This window comes from Dendropsophus ebraccatus, chromosome 3, assembly GCF_027789765.1.
Source record: "Dendropsophus ebraccatus isolate aDenEbr1 chromosome 3, aDenEbr1.pat, whole genome shotgun sequence".
NCBI lineage: Eukaryota > Metazoa > Chordata > Amphibia > Anura > Hylidae > Dendropsophus > Dendropsophus ebraccatus.
Genome location: NC_091456.1, coordinates 97,649,890 through 97,671,213, shown reverse-complemented (window position 1 = coordinate 97,671,213; position 21,324 = coordinate 97,649,890). Strand labels below are relative to the sequence as shown.

The window sequence follows — 21,324 nt, the reverse complement described above, 5'->3', positions numbered from 1 at the left end:
CCCCCAATACTGCTCTCCTACTGCCCCCAATACTACCCCACTAATACCCCCAATACTGCTCTCCTACTGCCCCTAATACTACCCCCAATACTGCTCTCCTACTGCCCACTACTACCCCCAATACTGCTCTACTACTACCCCCAATACTACTACTAATACCCCCAATACTGCTCTACTACTACCCCCAATACTACCCCACTACTGCCCCCAATACTGCTCTTCTACTGCCCCCAATACTACCCCACTAATACCTTCAATACTGCTCTCCTACTGCCCCTAATACTACCCCCAATACTGCTCTCCTACTGCCCCCAATATTACTCTTATACTGCTCTACTACTACCCCCAATACTGCTCTACTACTACCCCCAATACTACTACTAATATCCCCAATACTGCTCTACTACTACCCCCAATACTACCCCACTACTGCCCCCAATACTGCTCTCCTACTGCCCCCAATACTACCCCACTAATACCCCCAATACTGCTCTCCTACTGCCCCTAATACTACCCCCAATACTGCTCTCCTACTGCCCCCAATATTACTCTTATACTGCTCTACTACTACCCCCAATACTGCTCTACTACTACCCCCAATACTACTACTAATACCCCCAATACTGCTCTACTACTCCCCCTGATACTACCCCTAATACTGCTCTCCTACTGCCTCCAATACTACCCCACTAATACCCCCAATACTGCTCTCCTACTGCCCCTAATACAACCCTTAATACTGCTCTCCTACTGCCCCCAATATTACTCTTATACTGCTCTACTACTACCCCCAATACTGCTCTACTACTACTAACCCCAATACTACCCCAATACTGCTCTCCTACTGCCCCCAATACTACTCTTATACTGCTCTACTACTACCCCCAATACTGCTCTACTACTACCCCCAATACTACCCCAATACTGCCCCCAATACTGCTCTCCTACTTCCCCCAATACTGCCCTCCTACTTCCCCACTAATACCCCCAATACTGCTCTCCTACTGCCCCTAATACTACCCCCAATACTGCTCTCCTACTGCCCCCAATATTACTCTTATACTGCTCTACTACTACCCCCAATACTACCCCACTACTACCCCAATACTGCTCTCCTACTGCCCCCAATACTACTCTTATACTGCTCTACTACTAGCCCCAATTCTGCTCTACTACTACCCCCAATACTACCCCACTACTGCCCCCAATACTGCTCTCCTACTGCCCCCAATATTACTCTTATACTGCTCTACTACTACCCCCAATACTGCTCTACTACTACCCCCAATACTACCACACTACTACCCCCAATACTGCTCTCCTACTGCCCCCAATACTACTCTTATACTGCTCTACTACTACCCCCAATACTGCTCTACTACTACCCCCAATACTGCTCTCCTGCTGCCCCCAATACTACTCTTATACTGCTCTACTACTAGCCCCAATACTGCTCTACTACTACCCCCAATACTACCCCACTACTGCCCCCAATACTGCTCTCCTACTGCCCCCAATACTACTCTTATACTGCTTTACTACTACCCCCAATACTACCCCACTACTACCCCCAATACTGCTCTCCTACTGCCCCCAATACTACTCTTATACTGCTTTACTACTACCCCTAATACTGCTCTACTACTACCCCCAATACTGCTCTACTACCACCCCCAATACTACCCCACTACTGGCCCCAATACTGCTCTCCTACTGCCCCTAATACTACCCCCAATACTGCTCTCCTACTGCCCCCAATATTACTCTTATACTGCTCTACCACTACCCCCAATACTGCTCTACTACTACCCCCAATACTACCACACTACTGCCCCCAATACTGCTCTTCTACTGCCCCCAATAGTACTCTTATACTGCTCTACTACTACCCCCAATACTGCTCTACTACTACCCCCAATACTACCCCACTACTGCCCCCAATACTGCTCTCCTACTGCCCCCAATATTACTCTTATACTGCTCTACTACTACCCCCAATACTGCTCTACTACTACCCCCAATACTACCCCAATACTGCTCTCCTACTGCCCCCAATACTACTCTTATACTGCTTTACTACTACCCCCAATACTGCTGTACTACTACCCCCAATACTACCCCACTACTGCCCCCAATACTGGTCTCCTACTGCCCCCAATACTACTCTTATACTGTTCTACTACTACCCCCAATATTACCCCACTACTACCCCCAATACTGCTTTCCTACTGCCCCCAATACTACTCCTATACTGCTCTACTACTACCCCCAATACTGCTCTACTACTACCCCAATACTACTCTACTACTACCCCAATACTACTCCCATTACCATTCCTACTATTACCTCCACTTCTGATACTACTACTACTCCCAAAACTGCTACTCCCCTTATCTACTACTACACCTCTCATCTTCTATGCTTCTACTGTTACTACACCCCTTAGCCACTATGCCTCTACTACTACACCCATCATAATTAGCAAAGAATACATTTAAAAAAAATCAAGATTTAAATCTAGTATCGAGAAAACAATAAAAAGAAATCAAGATTTTATGTTTTGCCCATATTGCCCAGCCCTAGTTCCAGCCATGAGGTAAAGATTAGAGTAGTTCCAGCTGTCAGGATAGGAGTTGTAGCTGCCGCTATGAGGTCAGAATAGGAGTTGTAGCTGCAGCTATGAGGTCAGGATAGGAGTTGTAGCTGCCGCTATGAAGTCAGGATAGGAGTTGTAGCTGCCGCTATGAGGTCAGGATAGGAGTTGTAGCTGCCGCTATGAGGTCAGGATAGGAGTTGTAGCTGCCGCTAAGAGGTCAGGATAGGAGTTGTAGCTGCAGCTATGAGGTCAGGATAGGAGTTGTAGCTGCAGCTATGAGGTTAGGATAGGAGTTGTAGCTGCAGCTATGAGGTCAGGATAGGAGTTGTAGCTGCAGCTATGAGGTCAGGTTGGGAGTTGTAGCTGCAGCTATGAGGTCAGGATAGGAGTTGTAGCTGCCACTATGAGGTCAGGATAGGAGTTGTAGCTGCAGCTATGAGGTCAGGATAGGAGTTGTAGCTGCAGCTATGAGGTCAGGATAGGAGTTGTAGCTGCCGCTATGAGGTCAGGATAGGAGTTGTAGCTGCCGCTATGAGGTCAGGATAGGAGTTGTAGCTGCCGCTATGAGGTCAGGATAGGAGTTGTAGCTGCCGCTATGAGGTCAGGGTGGGAGTTGTAGCTGCTGCTATGAGGTCAGGATAGGAGTTGTAGCTGCAGCTATGAGGTCAGGATGGGAGTTGTAGCTGCAGCTATGAGGTCAGGGTGGGAGTTGTAGCTGCCGCTATGAGGTCAGGATAGGAGTTGTAGCTGCCGCTATGAGATCAGGATAGGAGTTGTAGCTGCAGCTATGAGGTCAGGATATGAGTTGTAGCTGCCGCTATGAGGTCAGGATAGGAGTTGTAGCTGCAGCTATGAGGTCAGGATAGGAGTTGTAGCTGCAGCTATGAGGTCAGGATAGGAGTTGTAGCTGCCGCTATGAGGTCAGGGTGGGAGTTGTAGCTGCAGCTATGAGGTCAGGATAGGAGTTGTAGCTGCCGCTATGAGGTCAGGGTGGGAGTTGTAGCTGCCGCTATGAGGTCAGGGTGGGAGTTGTAGCTGCAGCTGTGAGGTCGGGATGGGAGTTAGGCCGGGTTCACACTGAGCAAAACTAGCGGAGTTCCGCGGCAGAATTGTCCGCCGTGGAATGCCGTTAGCCTCCCTCTCATAATGGGAGTCTATGGGAGGCGCGCGCTGCTGTTCTCACAGCGTCTCTCCGCGCTGAAGAATGAACATGTTCATTCTTCAGCGCGGACAGAGCAGGAGCGCGCGCCTCCCATAGACTCCCATTATGAGAGGGAAGCTAACGGCATTCCGCGGCGGACAATTCCGCTAGTTTTGCTCAGTGTGAGACCGGCCTTATAGTTCCAGCTATAAGAGTTTTACTACAGCTGGGGGCAAACAGATTGGGGAACACTACCATAAACCAGTCATTCAGTAGAGGATAATGACACCCTAAATGTCTATAACACATTCTCTAACTAATCAGATATGGCCCCATGTTACATGACCAGCAATCAGCTCACTTGTCAGCTGATTGTGCACTTTAAGGCCGGGTTCACACACAGGGTAAGACACCGACCGTTCTGTGACCCAGCTGTGTCACAGAACGGCCAGGGTCAGTACCAGCCGGATGATCATCATTTCTGTTGAATTGGGATGCGGATGCACCTGCATCCCAATTCACCATTGCACATAATGTAGAGTGCGGCCGGGGCCGCACTCTCCATTGTGTGAACTGTCAGGCTTGTGCAGCCGCTATTCAATGAATAGCAGCTAAACAGAACTGACGTGTCAGTTTTCGTTGCAGCCACTTGCAATTCCCGGCCGCAGTGTATATGTGTATACACTCCGGCCAGGATTCCACTGTCTGCAGCACAATGTAAATGATCACTTAATCATGGCCATTGTTGCAAATTTCAACAACAGCCTTGATTAATTGATAATTTACACTCACCGGCCACTTTATTAGGTACACCTGTCCAACTGCACGTTACCACTTAATTTCTAATCAGCCAATCACATGGCGGCAACTCAGTGCATTTAGGCATGTAGACATGGTCAAGACAATCTCCTGCAGTTCAAACCGAGCATCAGTATGGGGAAGAAAGGGGATTTGAGTGCCTTTGAACGTGGCATGGTTGTTGGTGCCAGAAGGGCTGGTCTGAGTATTTCAGAAACTGCTGATCTACTGGGATTTTCACGCACAACCATCTCTAGGGTTTACAGAGAATGTTCCGAAAAAGAAAAAACATCCAGTGAGCGGCAGTTCTGTGGGCGGAAATGCCTTGTTGATGCCAGAGGTCAGAGGAGAATGGGCAGACTGGTTCGAGCTGATAGAAAGGCAACAGTGACTCAAATAGCCAACCGTTACAACCAAGGTAGGCAGAGGAGCATCTCTGAACGCACAATATGTCGAACTTTGAGGCAGATGGGCTACAGCAGCAGAAGACCCCACCGGGTGCCACTCCTTTCAGCTAAGAACAGGAAACTGAGGCTACAATTTGCACAAGCTCATCGAAATTGGACAGTAGAAGATTGGAAAAACGTTGCCTGGTCTGATGAGTCTCGATTTCTGCTGCGACATTCGGATGGTAGGGTCAGAATTTGGCGTCAACAACATGAAAGCATGGATCCATCCTGCCTTGTATCAACGGTTCAGGCTGGTGGTGGTGGTGTCATGGTGTGGGGAATATTTTCTTGGCACTCTTTGGGCCCCTTGGTACTAATTGAGCATCGTTGCAACGCCACAGCCTACCTGTTGCTGACCATGTCCATCCCTTTATGACCACAATGTACCCAACGTCTGATGGCTACTTTCAGCAGGATAATGCGCCATGTCATGAAGCTAGAATCATCTCAGACTGGTTTCTTGAACATGACAATGATTTCACTGTACTCAAATGGCCTCCACAGTCACCAGATCTCAATCCAATAGAGCATCTTTGGGATGTGGTGGAACGGGAGATTCGCATCATGGATGTGCAGCCGACAAATCTGCGGCAACTGTGTGATGCCATCATGTCAATATGGACCAAAATCTCTGAGGAATGCTTCCAGCACCTTGTTGAATCTATGCCACGAAGCATTGAGGCAGTTCTGAAGGCAAAAGGGGGTCCAACCCGTTACTTGCATGGTGTACCTAATAAAGTGGCCGGTGAGTGTATATATATATATATATATATATATATATATATATACTGTAACTACTATACTCACACATATGACTGGCGGCTTGCTAGTTTATTGTTCCATTGTTCCAAGCTTAAATGTGATTTATGATTTATGAGAGTTTTTGTGATATTTAATTAATTCTGGATTATAGTATTATTAAGTAGTATTATGTTAGAAATTATTTGCTACACACTGGAAATTATTGTGTGGTTTGTAGAATCTACAGATTTCTTGCTGATTTTACCCCACATACATTGAATCCATGGTGAAAATTTTAAATAAATCTGCAACAGATGCTAATATTTCTGCACTAAAAAAAAGTCTGCAGAATGTGAATGAGATCTGTACGAACTAAAATTTTACCTGTGCAAATCTGTAGGTAAAACCTGTAGCATTTTCACCATGTGTTAATTGCCAAAATGCACGTGGGGCGGGGGGGTGGAGGTTATATTAATATGTGGCTTTTTCAGATGATTTTCATGGCTGCACTTTCACCTTTATTTCAGTTTTAATTGTGCAAAATTTATCATATTGTTGGCAATGTATGATAAATGAGCACTTTTATTTTCTGCTAATTTTTGTTGTGGTTTGTAAGCCACCAAGTGAATGGAGTTTCCAAAAATTTGCTTATAATAAATGTGTCTGAAGCTCCCTACACTTAAAGTGACACTGTTACCCCCTTTTTGCATTTTGACTGCTCTCCACAGGTGTAAAGGGTAAATGTTACAGCTTTCATTACTTATTTTATATCACACCTCATGGTGCTTGTTCTGGTAAAAAGTTGTTTTTATCACCTGTGGATTGGTATATGTGGGCGTGGCCTCATGGCCTTTGTGCCACATCGCTCCGCCCCTAGCGCAACTTAGCCCTGCCCCACGTGACGTCATCACCACATAGGCCTAATCTAGGGGGGTGGGGCCTAGAGCTTTAGGCTGGCCCTTCCAATGACTGCTGAGGGGGCGGGGGCCTATGCGGCGATGACGTCACGGATGGGGCGGGGCTAAGTGGAGCTAAAGGTGGAGCGATGTAGCACAAAGGCTGCGAGGCCCCGCCCACATATACCAATCCACAGGTGATAATTATGACTTTTTACCAGAACAAGCACCATGAGGTGTGATATAAAATAAGTAATGAAAGCTGTAACATTTACCCTTTACACCTGTGGAGAGCAGTCAAAATGCCAAAAGGGGGTGACTGTCACTTTAAGCCACACTCTTATACTGAAGACACACCCGTTTGTTAGATGAGGCACACATGTAGTTGGTAATTGGCACTGCCATTTATTGGTATGGTGTGTGAGTCCAGGACCAAGCCTTCAATCATAAAGATAAACTGGACCGATACTCTCTGTAGAATCACTTAACACATAATTATAGTATCTTCATTGTAACCTAAATAACACAGTAGTTAACTCATTGTTGGTTGTTAACATAATTAAACCTATTTTATATAATTTATTAAAGTAATCCATAAAGTAAGGATTACAGGCATCATGTATCCTGGACTCTTATGGCATGTATTCCTCAGTGTACTTATACACTGGGGGTTGCCTGGACTGAGATGATTGAAGCTGGGAAGTGTACCATACTACCATACGCTGCTTCCAGCTCGTTCTCCTAAACGGTGACAGTCTCAGCCGACCCCCACCGATCAAAACTTTTGACATATCCCTGTGACTAGAGATAAGTAAACCGAACCAAAATTCAATCCCAACTTTGCAAAAAAATTGATTTGGGAATTAACAGAATTTTTTAAAAAGTTTGTACAAAGTTTAAATGTACAAAATGGCAGCCCCAAATAGTACTTAATATTACAGCAAAAGCATGGGTGCAGGCCGTTATCCATAATCCCTTGAAGCCAGGCAATGGGCTGCAAAGCACCCACCCTATGATGTCACAAATTCTCCTTCACTATATATTGCAGAAAGTCAGCTCCAGTGCAGAAAAATGACAGATAGGTAGAAGCAGGGTAAAATGCAGACTTGGAGAGGGTTATAGAAGGTTGATTAGGTATAAACCTGTCCACAGCTCTCCTGTGCGAAGTTAACCCAGTGAGTCACCTGGCAGGTCATGTCAGTTGGCATGTTCTAAAACTGTGCCTGACAGCAGAATAACTGTCATTGACAATGACACTTATTCTGCTTCCAGACACGGTTTTACAACGGCCACCTGACATAACCTGACAGGTGACTGACAAATTTAAATTTACTCAGGAGAGCTGTTGACATGGATGGATAACTGACGTCCAATGAGTCATTGTACACCAGTGATTCACCACCATCCACAGCTCTCCTGGGTGAAGTTAAACCACTAGGTCACCTGTCAGGTCATCATAGGGACACCCTTGGTGTTGGTGAGGTGCAGTACAAATCAGCCAGCAGAGAGAGAAGCATTTATGGTTCAACAGGTAAAAATATTTTATCTGTTGAGTACCTTCAAAATAGTCGTTTGCCACAGGTGGGTCAATAAGGGAAAATATCTCAAATACAGTGCATATACCTCATAACAGTATTGTCTTTTTTTTTTGTTTTTGTTTTTTTTTATTTTAATTGCAATTTGTAATTGGGTTTATTAGCCAAATATGCCATTATCTGCATTTAAAAAGCCTTTTCCCAGGTCCCCCCTCCCTCCTCTTTTCCATTCACTGCAAAAAATCAGGAAATTGGGACTTGTTGCATCAGACTCAACCCAGTGTGTTCTAGGGAGAGGGGAGGGGGGAGGAGGGAGTTAGCCAACAGCAGAAAGCAGATAACAGAGGATTACAGGCACAGAGCTGGGTGACAGCTGTAATCAGAGCTCAGAGAGGTCAGTGGTGACTGTCAGAGGAGATAAAGGGTGAGGTATTTGTAGATTAACTCTTTGTTGTCCTGTTTTGGTCTTTTATTTAGCTCTCTCCATAGGAGAACAATGAAGACAGGGGGGAGAGCTTCAAACTGCTTTTTCATGATAAAAATGCATTTTTCGGCTAATAAACCCAATTACAAAGTTTCCTAAAATAGCCTGGACTATTGAGTTCTGCAAAAAAAATTTCACGCCAGTGACACTTTAAGCACCTGTAAACAAAGAGTCTGGGAGATGACATAAGACTTCTGGTGCCAAAATCACCAAACATCATCCTTAAAGAGGACCTGTCACCCCCCGTGCCGGGGTGACAGGCTCCCAAACCCCTGTTAGATCCCCCTATACTTACGTGATCCCGCCGGGTCCCGCTTCCTGAACCAGTGGGGTCACAGAGATTACAGCGCCCGAAGCCCGGCGTGCGCGCTGAGAGATGAGTCCGATGCCCATAGAGAATGACGGAGCATCGGACTCCCCATTCATTCTCTATGGGCATCTGACCGGGCTTCGGGCGCTGAAATCTCCGTGACCCGACCGCATCAGGAAGCGGGACCCGGCGGGATCACGTAAGTCAGGGCCGGATTAAAGGGAGGGCACCAGGGGCACGTGCCCAGGGGCCTCCACCACTAGGGGGCCTCCACCAGCCCAAACCTAGAAGTGGTGTCTGGGAGCCAATCCCACAGGCAAAAAGCATGTGGAAACCCTACCTGGACACAGCACTGGCCACACTGCATGCTGTCCAGGGAGATAGGGAGGTGTAGGGTTAATTCTGTGTAAGCATCTCCCTCCTGGCAGGCTCAGACTCCCCCCTGGTGGGTCTTTGAATGGATTCTTCCTGTAAAGCTTCTGGGTACCTGTCTCCTGCTGATGTTCTCACTCCCCCCTCGCCCCTCCCCCTCACTGAGGAGAGGACAGCGTGGGACCTCAGCAAGGAAACCTGATCTCTCCAGCAGGGATGTGACATCATGAAGCATGCTGGAGGATCTGTCACAGTGGCCTTCAGGCTGAAGAAACAGAGAATAGCCAGAGAAGAGAAGACCTGTCATCTGCCCAGATCAGGTGAGTATGAGGCTTTGTTTTGTATTGGCACATAAGAGCAGGGATATATACTATAGGGGCATATATCAGAGCAGGGGGCATATACTATGGGGGCATATATCAGAGCAGGGGTATATACTATGGGGGCATATATCAGAGCAGGGGGCATATACTATGGGGGCATATATCAGAGCAGGGGGCATATACTATGGGGGCATATATCATAGCAGAGGTATATACTATGGGGGCATATATCAGAACAGGGGGCATATACTATGGGGGCATATGTCAGAGCAGGGGTATATACTATGGAGGCATATATCAGAGCAGGGGGCATATACTATGGGGGCATATATCAGAGCAGGGGGCATATACTATGGGGGCATATATCATAGCAGAGGTATATACTATGGGGGCATATATCAGAACAGGGGGCATATACTATGGGGGCATATGTCAGAGCAGGGGTATATACTATGGAGGCATATATCAGAGCAGGGGTATATAGTATGGGGGTATATATATCAAAGCAGGGTATGTGTATATATATATATATATATATATATATATATAGCGCCTGTGTGCAGCATATGACATGTAGCCGTTGTGCATTGTATGATATATATAGCCTGTGTGCAGTGTATGATATACAGCCTGTGTGCAGTGTATGATATACAGCCTGTGTGCAGTGTATGATATATAGCCTGTGTGCAGTGTATGATATATAGCCTGTGTGCAGTGTATGGTATATAGCCTGTGTGCAGTGTATGATATACAGCTTGTGTGCAGTGTATGGTATATAGCCTGTGTGCCACCTATGATATATAGCCTGTGTGCAACATATGATATGTACCCTGTGTGCAGCATATATGTAGCCTGTGTGCATCATATGATATACAGCCTGTGTGCAGCCTATGATATACAGCCTGTGTGCAACATATGACTTGTAGCCTTTGTGCAGCATGTGGTGTGTATATATAGCCTGTGTGCAGCATATGGTGTATATATAGCCTGTGTGCAGCATATGACATGTAGCCTGTCTGCAGTGTATGATATAAAGCCTGTGTGCAGTGTATGGTATATGGCCTGTGTGCAGCATATGGTGTATATATAGCCTGTGTGCAGCATATGACATGTAGCCTGTCTGCAGTGTATGATATAAAGCCTGTGTGCAGTGTATGGTATATGGCCTGTGTGCAGCATATGATATATAGCCTGTGTGCAGTGTATGGTATATAGCCTCTGTGCAGCATATGATATATAGCCTGTGTGCAGTGTATGGTATACAGCCTGTGTGCAGTGTATGATATATAGCTTGTGTGCAGTGTATGATATATAGCCTGTGTGCAGCATATGACATGTAGCCTGTGTGCAGTGTATGATATATATAGCCTGTGTGCAGTGTATGATATACAGCCTATGTGCAGCATATGACATGTAGTCTGTGTGCAGAGTATGATATACAACCTGTGTGCAGTGTATGATATACAGCCTGTGTGCAGTGTATGATATATAGCCTGTGTGCAGTGTATGATATATAGCCTGTGTGCATTGTATGGTATATAGCCTGTGTGCAGTGTATGATATATAGCCTGTGTGCAGTGTATGGTATATAGCCTGTGTGCAGTGTATGATATACAGCTTGTGTGCAGTGTATGGTATATAGCCTGTGTGCCACCTATGATATATAGCCTGTGTGCAGTGCATGGTATATAGCCTGTGTGCAGCATATGATATGTAGCCTGTGTGCAGCATATGATATGTACCCTGTGTTTAGCATATATGTAGCCTGTGTGCATCATATGATATATAGCCTGTGTGCAGCCTATGATATACAGCCTGTGTGCAGCATATGACTTGTAGCCTTTGTGCAGCACATGGTGTGTGTATATATAGCCTGTGTGCAGCATATGGTGTATATATAGCCTGTGTGCAGCATATGACATGTAGCCTGTCTGCAGTGTATGATATACAGCCTGTGTGCAGTGTATGGTATATGGCCTGTGTGCAGCATATGGTATATAGCCGGTGTGCAGTGTATGGTATATAGCCTCTGTGCAGCATATGACATATAGCCTGTGTGCAGTGTATGGTATACAGCCTGTGTGCAGTGTATGATATATAGCCTGTGTGCAGTGTATGATATATAGCCTGTGTGCAGTGTATGATATATAGCCTGTGTGCAGTGTATGGTATACAGCCTGTGAGCAGTGTATGATATATAGCCTGTGTGCAGTGTATGATATATAGCCTGTGTGCAGTGTATGATATATAGCCTGTGTGCAGTGTATGGTATATAGCCTGTGTGCAGTGTATGATAAATAGCCTGTGTGCAGTGTATGATAAATAGCCTGTGTGCAGCATATAACATGTAGACTGTGTGCAGCTATATATGCCATGATCCTTAGGGTATATTCACATGTACCATATCCGCTATAGATTCTACACATCCTTTAAGTACTTTCTGGGTGCTCTTTACTGCTTCAGGTAGTTTATATGGTTGGGAACTGAAGATGGGACCTAGACTTGCAAGTCCAGGTTCTGCCTGCGATTCACAACTGCATATGCTAGCTGTGGTGGCTAACACAGTGGGCAAGAGCGCACAGAAAGTGCTGTGTTCTCGCATTGAATTAAGTGGGAACACACCGCAATGCTCACCCCTCCCCCATCCTGTCTCTAGGGCCTGGCATCTTCCTCTGGACTGCAGCCTCTAGGGACCATCATATGCAGAACATAGGAGGATGCTGAGCCATACAGCCAGGAGTCCTACAGTAATCAGCCACCTATATAGATTGCTGTATGGTTTATTTGTGGGGGAAGAAAATGGGGGGGGGGGCAACAAAATTGTTGCCCAGGGCCTCCACCAACCTTAATCCGGCCCTGACGTAAGTATAGGGGGATCTAACAGGGGGTCGGGAGCCTGTCACCCCGGCACGGGTGGTGACAGGTCTCCTTTAACAAAAGAGGTTAGTAGTAATTACTGTAGTAGCGTGTTCTTAACACAATAAACACCAACAAAACGAAATTCAACCAAGGCCTCTGTTCACACTGCAGGTTGCACACTGCATGTGGCTTAAGTACAGACAAAAAAACAAAGTGTAACAGCAACCTACAGGTGCAAGTGCTTACCGTATATACTCCCATACACGCGATTAAAACCTGCTCTATTAAAAAATGAGGATCTTAGAAAACTATTTGATCAAACAGAGTGTGCCATGTCACCACATTAAGGTGTCACTCTAGCATTTTCACACTGCATTGCTCCAACGAGTAAAGGAGGGAGCTGATTTTCTTCTGCGTTGCCTATAAAAGGCAGCGTTGATGCCGACTGCGGCATCTTTGGGGTTAACCACCCAGAGAGGAGCGCAGCTTCTCTCCAGGCAGGGGCAGCAGGAGGAGGCAATGTGTGGCAGCTGTATCCCACCTAGCGATCGCCAGATAGGAACGGCAAGGGGAGGGGGGTAATCAGTCACAAGCCAGTCAGTCATAATGCAGGAACTACCCGCATTCCATGACAAGTCAGCTCGCCGTCTGGCGTCAAGGGATTAAAATAATCTTTCCCTATGAAGATTAATACCTTTCATTACAGGAATGGCACCTCCTGTTGTTACCTGTAAAAACTCCTCAGCCTGTCCACATGGACAGATGGGTACTCCCATCTCCCCTATATGTGCTGTATAAAAATCCCTCAGCCTGCAGCCGGATCTATTATCTATGCAGTGGGTGGGTATCTCCAGCTGAGAGGGGATTCCCAACCACCTCATATATAATGCCTTATATTCTAAGCAGCAACCAAGGATTCCCTTTCTGCGTGAGACGCTATGCGGGGACTGTATCTATTATGCTGCCGGATGACTGTGACAGCTGGAGGCACCCTGTGGCTGTGGCTATATATGCTATGTAAATATATAGCCCAGCTTCCACAGGGTGCCCCCAGCTTTCACAGTCACCAGGCAGCATAATAGAAAAAGCCCCTGCACAGCGCCCCCAGCTGGGAGTGAGTCCCAGGTAGTCGCTGCTAATGTGCAGTATTTACTGTACAGAAACTGGGAATTCCCTCTCAGCTGGGGGGCTATGCTGGGAACTATTATGCTGCCGGCTGACTGACAGCTGGGGCACCTTGTGGCCAGAGCAGTAATTTACCAGTAGGCACAGAGGGTGGTGGTGGTGGCGTGAGGCTGGGGATTCTGTTCCTACTTTCACTATCTAGGCCACTGGGGGCAACTCACTTCAGTGTTTGTGGTTACTGGAGGCAGTATCTGTTTAGCTCCTTACTTCAGTAGTGGAGAAAGCAGCAGAGCAGAAGCCGCTCCACTGCTCCACCAAGTATGTATCCCCCCATTTCACTCTGAAGCCCCCCATATAGTATTTATTTCCCCGGCAGCCCCCCATTTAGTATTAGCCCCCTCCTGAAGCCAACATTTAATATCAGTCCCCCCTGCAGTCCCTATATAGTATCATTGCCTCGAGTTACCATTTAATCAATTTCTCTCCCAGTGCGTATCACCCCACCCCAGCAGCCACTAAGCAGAAAATGCCAGAAAACTGCCAAAATCGCAGTAAAAATTGCTTGCTATTCTTTTGATGGGTTTGGTAGTGTTTTATCAGACCAGAAGGAAAAATTGCAAACAAGATATTAAAAGAAAAGAAAAATGTCCAAATATTTCCATTTTACTTTCTCTGTGTTGGTTCATCTTCTAATTTTGATCCTCTGTATACCTTTATGAGAAGCTCTGATCAAGCGTGCTGCATATAGAAGACTGTCAGATACTGTCAAAGCGGGACTGGATTTACCTGTGCACCAAAGAACAGCACTGGGATACAGCAATCGGCCTGGAAGAGTAAGTGTGCTACCTTACTCCTCAGCAGTGGGGTTGGAACTACCACTGTAGCAGTTTCGGTGGATCCCGACAGTCTTTAAAAGGTGATTTTTAATAGGGTCTGCACATGAGGGCTATTTCTAAAGAGGGGCTGCGATCCGGGGAGGGATCTACTATATGGGGCTGCACAGAAAGGGCCATCTTCTCTGTAGAGGCTGCACAGAGAGGTCCTTCTACTATACAGTGCCAGCACAGAGGTGATCATCAACTATATAGGGGATGCACAGAGGGGGCAATCTACTATTTTTAACTATGTAATGATATTTTGTAGTCATTATAATATTTTTTTTCTTTTTTTTTTTAATTGGACAAACAGAATTATTAACCCCAACCCCCTCCCCCCCACCCAGAGAGGAGAGAGAGAGAGAGAGAGATAGAGAGAGAGCAAAAAAAAAAAAAAATTAACAACATTTACTCATTTAACAACATTAATACGTCCCTCTGTATTTATTCACTTAGCCCAGATTTTTTTATATTTATTGACAGCTTTTATCGAACAAGTTCTGGCTCTGTATTCTTCAAGCTTACATACCTTATGGGCCAGCCCCACCCATTCCTGAAGTCTAGGTGGAACATTTGAGAACAACTTTCTAGCTATTACGACCTTAACCAAAGCAATCAATTTATTAATAAGAGATCTCCTTCCACCATCACCTTTACCATCCTTAAGAGTGAAATGGGTCCCTATAAGAGCGACCTGGGTCCCTTTAAGAGCAAAAACGAGTCCCTTTAAGAGCGACCTGGGTCCCTTTAAGTGCAATCTTGGTCCCTTTAAGGTCGACCTGGGTCCCTTTAAGAGCGCCCTAGGTCCCTTTAAGAGCTACCTGGGTCCTCTTAAGAGCTACCTGGGTCCCTTTAAGAGCAACCTGGGTCCCTTTAAGAGCAAAATGGGTCCCTTTAAGCATGAAATTGGTCCCTTTAAGAGCGAAATATGTCCCTTTAAGAGCGAAATATGTCCCTTTAAGAGCAAAATTGGTCCTTTTAAGAGCGACCTGGGTCCCTTTAAGAGCGACCTGGGTCCCTTTTAGAGCGAACTGGGTCCATTTAAGAGCGAACTGGGTCCCTTTAAGTGCGACCTGGGTCCTTTTAAGAACGACCTGGGTCCCTTTAAGAACGACCTGGGTCCCTTTAAGAGCGACCTGGGTCTCTTTAAGAGTGAAATATGTCCCTTTAAGAGTGACCTGGTTCCCTTTAAGAGCGACCTGGCTCCCTTTAAGAGCGGAATGGGTCCCTTTAAGAGCGAAATGGGTCCCTTTAAGAGCGAAATGGGTCCCTTTAAGATCAAAATGGGTCCCTTTAAGAGCAAAATCGGTCTCTTTAAGAGCAACCTGGGTCCCTTTAAGAGCGACCTGGGTCCCTTTTTAGAGCGACCCGGGTCCCTTTAAGAACGACCTTGGTCCCTTTAAGAACGACCTTGGTCCCTTTAAGAACGACCTTGGTCCCTTTAAGAGAGACCTGGTTCCCTTTAAGAGCGACCTGGCTCCCTTTAAGAGCGAAATGGGTCCCTTAAGAAAGAAATGGGTCCCTTTAAGAGCAAAATCGGTCTCTTTAAGAGCGACCTTGGTCCCTTTAAAAGCGACCTGGGTCCCTTTAAGAGCAACCTGGGTCCCTTTAAGAGCGACCTTGGTCCCTTTAAGAGCGACCTGGGTCCCTTTAAGAGCGACCTGGGTCCCTTTAAGAGCGACCTGGGTCCCTTTAAGTGTGACCTGGGTCCCTTTAAGAGCAACCTGGGTCCCTTTAAGAGAGAAATGGGTCCCTTTAAGAGCAAAATCGGTCTCTTTAAGAGCGACCTTGGTCCCTTTAAAAGCGACCTGGGTCCCTTTAAGAGCAACCTGGGTCCCTTTAAGAGCGACCTTGGTCCCTTTAAGAGCGACCTTGTTCCCTTTAAGAGCGACCTGGGTCCCTTTAAGAGCTAAATGGGTCCCTATAAGAGAGAAATGGGTCCCTTTAAGAGCAAAATCGGTCTCTTTAAGAGCGACCTGGGTCCCTTTAAGAGCGACCTTGGTCCCTTTAAGAGCGACCTGGGTCCTTTTAAGAGCGAAGGGACCCAGGTTGCTCTTAAAGCGACCCAGATCGCTCCTAAAGGGACCCATGTAGCTCTTAAAGGGACGTGTGCCAAGTTGCTCTTAAAGGGATGCGACCCAAGTCGCTCTTAAAGAGACGGCACCCAGGATTAAAGTTTCTCTTAAAAGGAAGTCACTGGTAAATGGGTGCTCTAGAAGTCACTGGTAAAAGGGCGCTCTTTTCAAGCACTATGTATTTCCCTGGAAATGCAAATCTAGTTCTGTTATTTTGTGATACTTTCCATCTACAAAGGTGTGTGTTTATGTGTGTGTATATATATATATATAGATTCTAGATCTTTACTTAATTCATTTGACTTGATAATTCTTTGAGACTTTGCTAGTGATTGAACAGTATAGTAGTATCCAATACAAGGCCATATTTGATCATCTCCATTACTTGTCCTACAGTTTACAATTATCAGGCCATACTCTGTATTACTGTCATTGGCTGCAGGTTCAGCTTGCATATCTGATGGTTTCAACAGGAAGCTTCATGTGGTGAGATAAACTCCTTCACAGGAAACATGCACTTTGCTTTTTAAAAGCACGCTTACATATATATAACCAGCACATACGTTTAGGCTCCAATAGAAGGCCAAGACATCTAGCTTGTATAGTAACATCTTGAAGAGCAAGCCTGATCCATAAATGCTCAGACAAATTGATGCATACATATCGACCTTAAAAAATTATTATTGCACATATGGTATTTTGTTCTTGGAAGCTGACACAGGACCTAGTTTAAGGTAATATGGTTTATTTTGTTGACATAATTGCGTGACAGAATGGTGTTTTATTTACTGCCCTCCTTCTTTTATGAACTACATTGTTGTTGTTGTTACATATACATTTTCATGTATTATGTCTGATATAACATTGTAGGCTGAATGGAAAATGCATGAGTGTCTAGGTATAAGTGCATCTGACTTAAATGGTTTACAGCCTCTTTTTTATTTGCTTATTTGATGGACTAGTCAGGTTGTAAACAATGTGGATGCAGATGTAGTACTCTGATCCTGGTTCACCTGAAGAGACTAAAATTAACTGTGTCATCATAAAGACAATAGTATTATAAATGATAAATGCTGCAGACTTGGAATTGGGACCCAAGAGTTTCAAGTTACACTTCTGAGACCAGGATAACTTGGGGGGACGAAAATATCTGATCGATAACATTAAATTATGTACAGTAAAGTCTGATTTATGAAACATTTACTCGTCTGTTTGGCACATAGGAAAATGAATTCACCATATTTAAACCTTTTAGGACTGGGCCAATTTTTCAAATTTGAAGTGTAAATAACTTTTGTAATGCTTTTATTTATCCAAGTGATTCTGATTTTTTCATGACACATTGTTCTAGTGGGTGGTCGAGATATAGCTCAGCCAGGTGTTATGCTGTTGTGATGCCAGTGCCGGTTGGGCACACAGGTATGATGGCACACCTGCTTTTCTTTTAATAAAGCTAGCAATACCCTTTCCCCTGTGTACAGTAACCTGTTTTGGAGTCCCTTTGGTACTTATCACTGTGGTCCAGAGTGGAGTTGTGACCCACCCGGTCTATTGGTACTGCCACCCAAAAAAAGGGGAGATGACCCAAGGAAGAGTCCAGTTAAAAAAATACACTCTTCTTTAATGCCAGAATACTTGATACAGTGATACACAGTGATTTTCAGCTTGATAAGTTACTTTAAACCTTAGTGACCAGATCGGTGCTGAGAAGGATTAAAGTGGTGCTGACTGAGTTGCGTGCTGAGAGGTAGAAGAAGTTCAGAGAAGTAGAGAGGAGGACATCCAGAGAGTCCCAACCAAAGTAGCACTGTGCTCTGCCGAAACTTGAAAAGTAGAATAAGTAGAATACTTGAGAATAGAGAGAATACTTGTGCCCGTGTTTTGACTCTTTGGTTTTTGTACCACCTATTGCCCAACAGTGACGGACGACCTATCCTAGAGGGTGACACAAGCCCCAGACCTTGTTACTTGGGATGAGCAGAGTGGTCAGAATTTTCTGGCTACAACTGTGCTACGAGATAGAGTACATAGGTTTCTAGCAACTTTGCTCTATCCGGATCAGTTCCTATTTCTCCAGGATACTGTCCTGCACTTTTAGACGTGTTCTTGGCGTGGGCTGGAATGATCCCTGACTTGTCCTCTCTAAGTGTGCGTTCAGCACTGCATAGTGTGTCGTAGTGCTGCTTTCAAGAAAGAAGTCCTCTCTGGTACCATGTGCGTGCGTCCACTACCACACCTAAGACTAGACTGCACTGGACTAGTTGTGTGAGTCCCAGGCATAGGCCAGGGCCCAGCTTGACTGCTGTAGGGAGTGTTCTTGTCTGTGTCTGTCCTCTACAGAATCCAAAGTAAGACTCACTAGACTGGTTCTTCTGTCCCTGACAGGGGACCTGGCATGAGCCAGGGCCCATCTTGACTACAGCAGGGACTGTCTTGTCTTGTGTCCTCTCTGCACAGGAATCTGACTTGGACTGAGCTACTTGCACTTCCTTCCATCAGTATAAAACTCCTCCTACAGGGGCCTAAGTGAACTTCCCTGGGATTGGTGGGGAGGTGTGTGTGTGCAAGAATAAGAGGATAGAGATAGGTTAAGAGAACAGCTCTCATTGGTGCACAGATTCATGTGGCATGAGAGAAAAAACAGTAACCCATTAGTAACTACTGCTGTGCAATACTCATACATATACAATATTGACATCTAGTGGTAGACAATAAAATAACTTCTAAACACTCCAGCATCACATAAGCTGACAAAAGAACTTTTTGGACAGGTGTATGAAACATAAAAAAGAAAAGAAAAAGAACCACAGTAGTGGGATACCACACAATCACTTGGTGGGGGTTAAATGCAGGATAGAGGGTTGACTGTCAGCTTTGGTGCACATACTGGAGTTGTTGCTGGAGTCGGGCAACATGTCCTGCTGCGAATTGCATGGGAACTGCTCCTAAAGTTGTGCGATTCCATGGACCTAAATGTACACCCATTTGGTGCCACAGCCTGCTAAAATGGATGTATAGTTATGTTAATTTGTGGAAAGGGGTGAAGGAGTTCTCAGTATGTGCTTCCTATAAATACATTTTTGTAAGAATCTACTTGTATGTACAGCCAATGACTTCTCCCACCCATAATTTGTGCATCCTTAAAATGTCTTTGCACTAAGAAGGCCCTCCTTTTTGAGATGATAAAGGTCCTACGTTCTTTATTTCGGGACAAAAGTCCTTTTACATTCAAGTTGATTGATTTCATTTAAGCTTTAACTTGTTAGTCTTTTATGTTGGCTTAATGTGTGAGATCATAATCTGTTGTTTGAATTACTTAGGGTGTTTCAGTACAGGGAGTGTCTTGTTAGGTGTACAAATAGTATACCATGTGCATTCAGCATCTAAAAAACGTGTTAAGAAACAGGTAAACCAAAATGAAAGTCAAACTAATTTACTGCTCTTGATCACTCTCACAGACCTAGTTGGTGGTGTATCTCTAGTTTTTATAGAATGATTATGCTTATGCTGTACCACCATTTGCATTTCCTACCACATTTACGGCTTTAGAGTATCAGTCATTTTAGTTTTCAGGATAAGCAATTACGTGTACACAAGGAGTAACATTATTTCTGGCCATTGAATAACTTGTGCATGCCAATTTTTTAAACAGATTTCAACTCTATAGGCTTTATTTCTGATTTTCAGTTTCCCTTAAGCAAGTGGGTGGGGACTAGAGGTTATGATAATTCAAATTCACTGCACTCGTATAGAAAAAGGTTTCCTGGTCTCCTATGTCTCTATAGCACATACTGAGCAGCAGCAGGAAGGACAATACAGAGCAATGCTAAGCAGGCTAAGGGCCCTATTCCACCAGACGATTATCGTTCGCATAATCGTTAACGATTAACGATCTCAAACGACCACTATTGCAAAAGACCTGAAAACGTTCACTAATTTCCATGGATTTGCGATAGTTTTTTCTTCGCTATTTCTTCGCTATTGCGTTCATATCTACTACTACCTATCTCAATGGATTCCTATGGGCAGCTATAACCTGATACTTCAGCGAGCTGTCTTGAGACAGGCTTGAGCAGTAGAGACCAGAGATGAGCGAATAGTGAAATATTAGATAATTAGAAATTTGATTCAAATAGCGTCCGATATTTGACTATTCGAACGAATATCGAATCCCATTATAGTCTATGGGAGAAAAATACTTGGGACCTGGAAATCAATATTCAACCACTAGGAGGTCACCAAGGGCACAAATAAACCTCAGGAAATGATGCCAACACCTCTGGAATGCAGCAGGGGAAGTATGCCTGGCTGCATATAACACTAGTGATGAACGTAAAGTAGAAGCATATGTTTCGATCTAGCGGTACGCACTTGGGTAATATTAGTATATATATATATATATATATATATATATATATATATATATATATATAATATATTATTGTACTATATAATATAATATATATTAAAATGAAAGAGCCGTTCAACTCCTTTACAGGATGCAGACTGCACAAATCAGTAGTAGCAAAATAACAGGTATTATCCTGCAATCACACTATACAGCCGTATACACTATCAGTAGATGTCTGAACACACTGCCTGCCTCACAACGGCTTCTAAATATATGGTTTTTATAATTTTAGCCCTAACAAGGGCTTTTAGGGGGTCCCTTCCTACCTAACTTTACCTAAAAGCTTTCTCTCGGTGGTATACAGTATGTCCCTCTCTAGCTCCAACCAGAAAAC

The 21,324-nt window shown here is 44.9% G+C and overlaps 2 protein-coding genes across 2 annotated transcripts in view; one reads left to right on the top strand and one right to left on the bottom strand.

Moving 5' to 3' along the window:
* SLC5A5 (solute carrier family 5 member 5) overlaps positions 1-21,324 on the bottom strand; it is a 148,925-nt gene that overhangs the window by 86,184 nt on the left and 41,417 nt on the right. The window lies entirely within an intron of this gene.
* The window catches only part of JAK3 (Janus kinase 3), a 148,483-nt gene continuing 144,328 nt past the window's right edge, over positions 17,170-21,324 (top strand). Inside the window, exon 1 of the mRNA XM_069962299.1 lies at positions 17,170-17,313. The gene's annotated coding sequence lies outside the window, so the exon portion shown is untranslated. The remainder of the gene's footprint in view (positions 17,314-21,324) is intronic.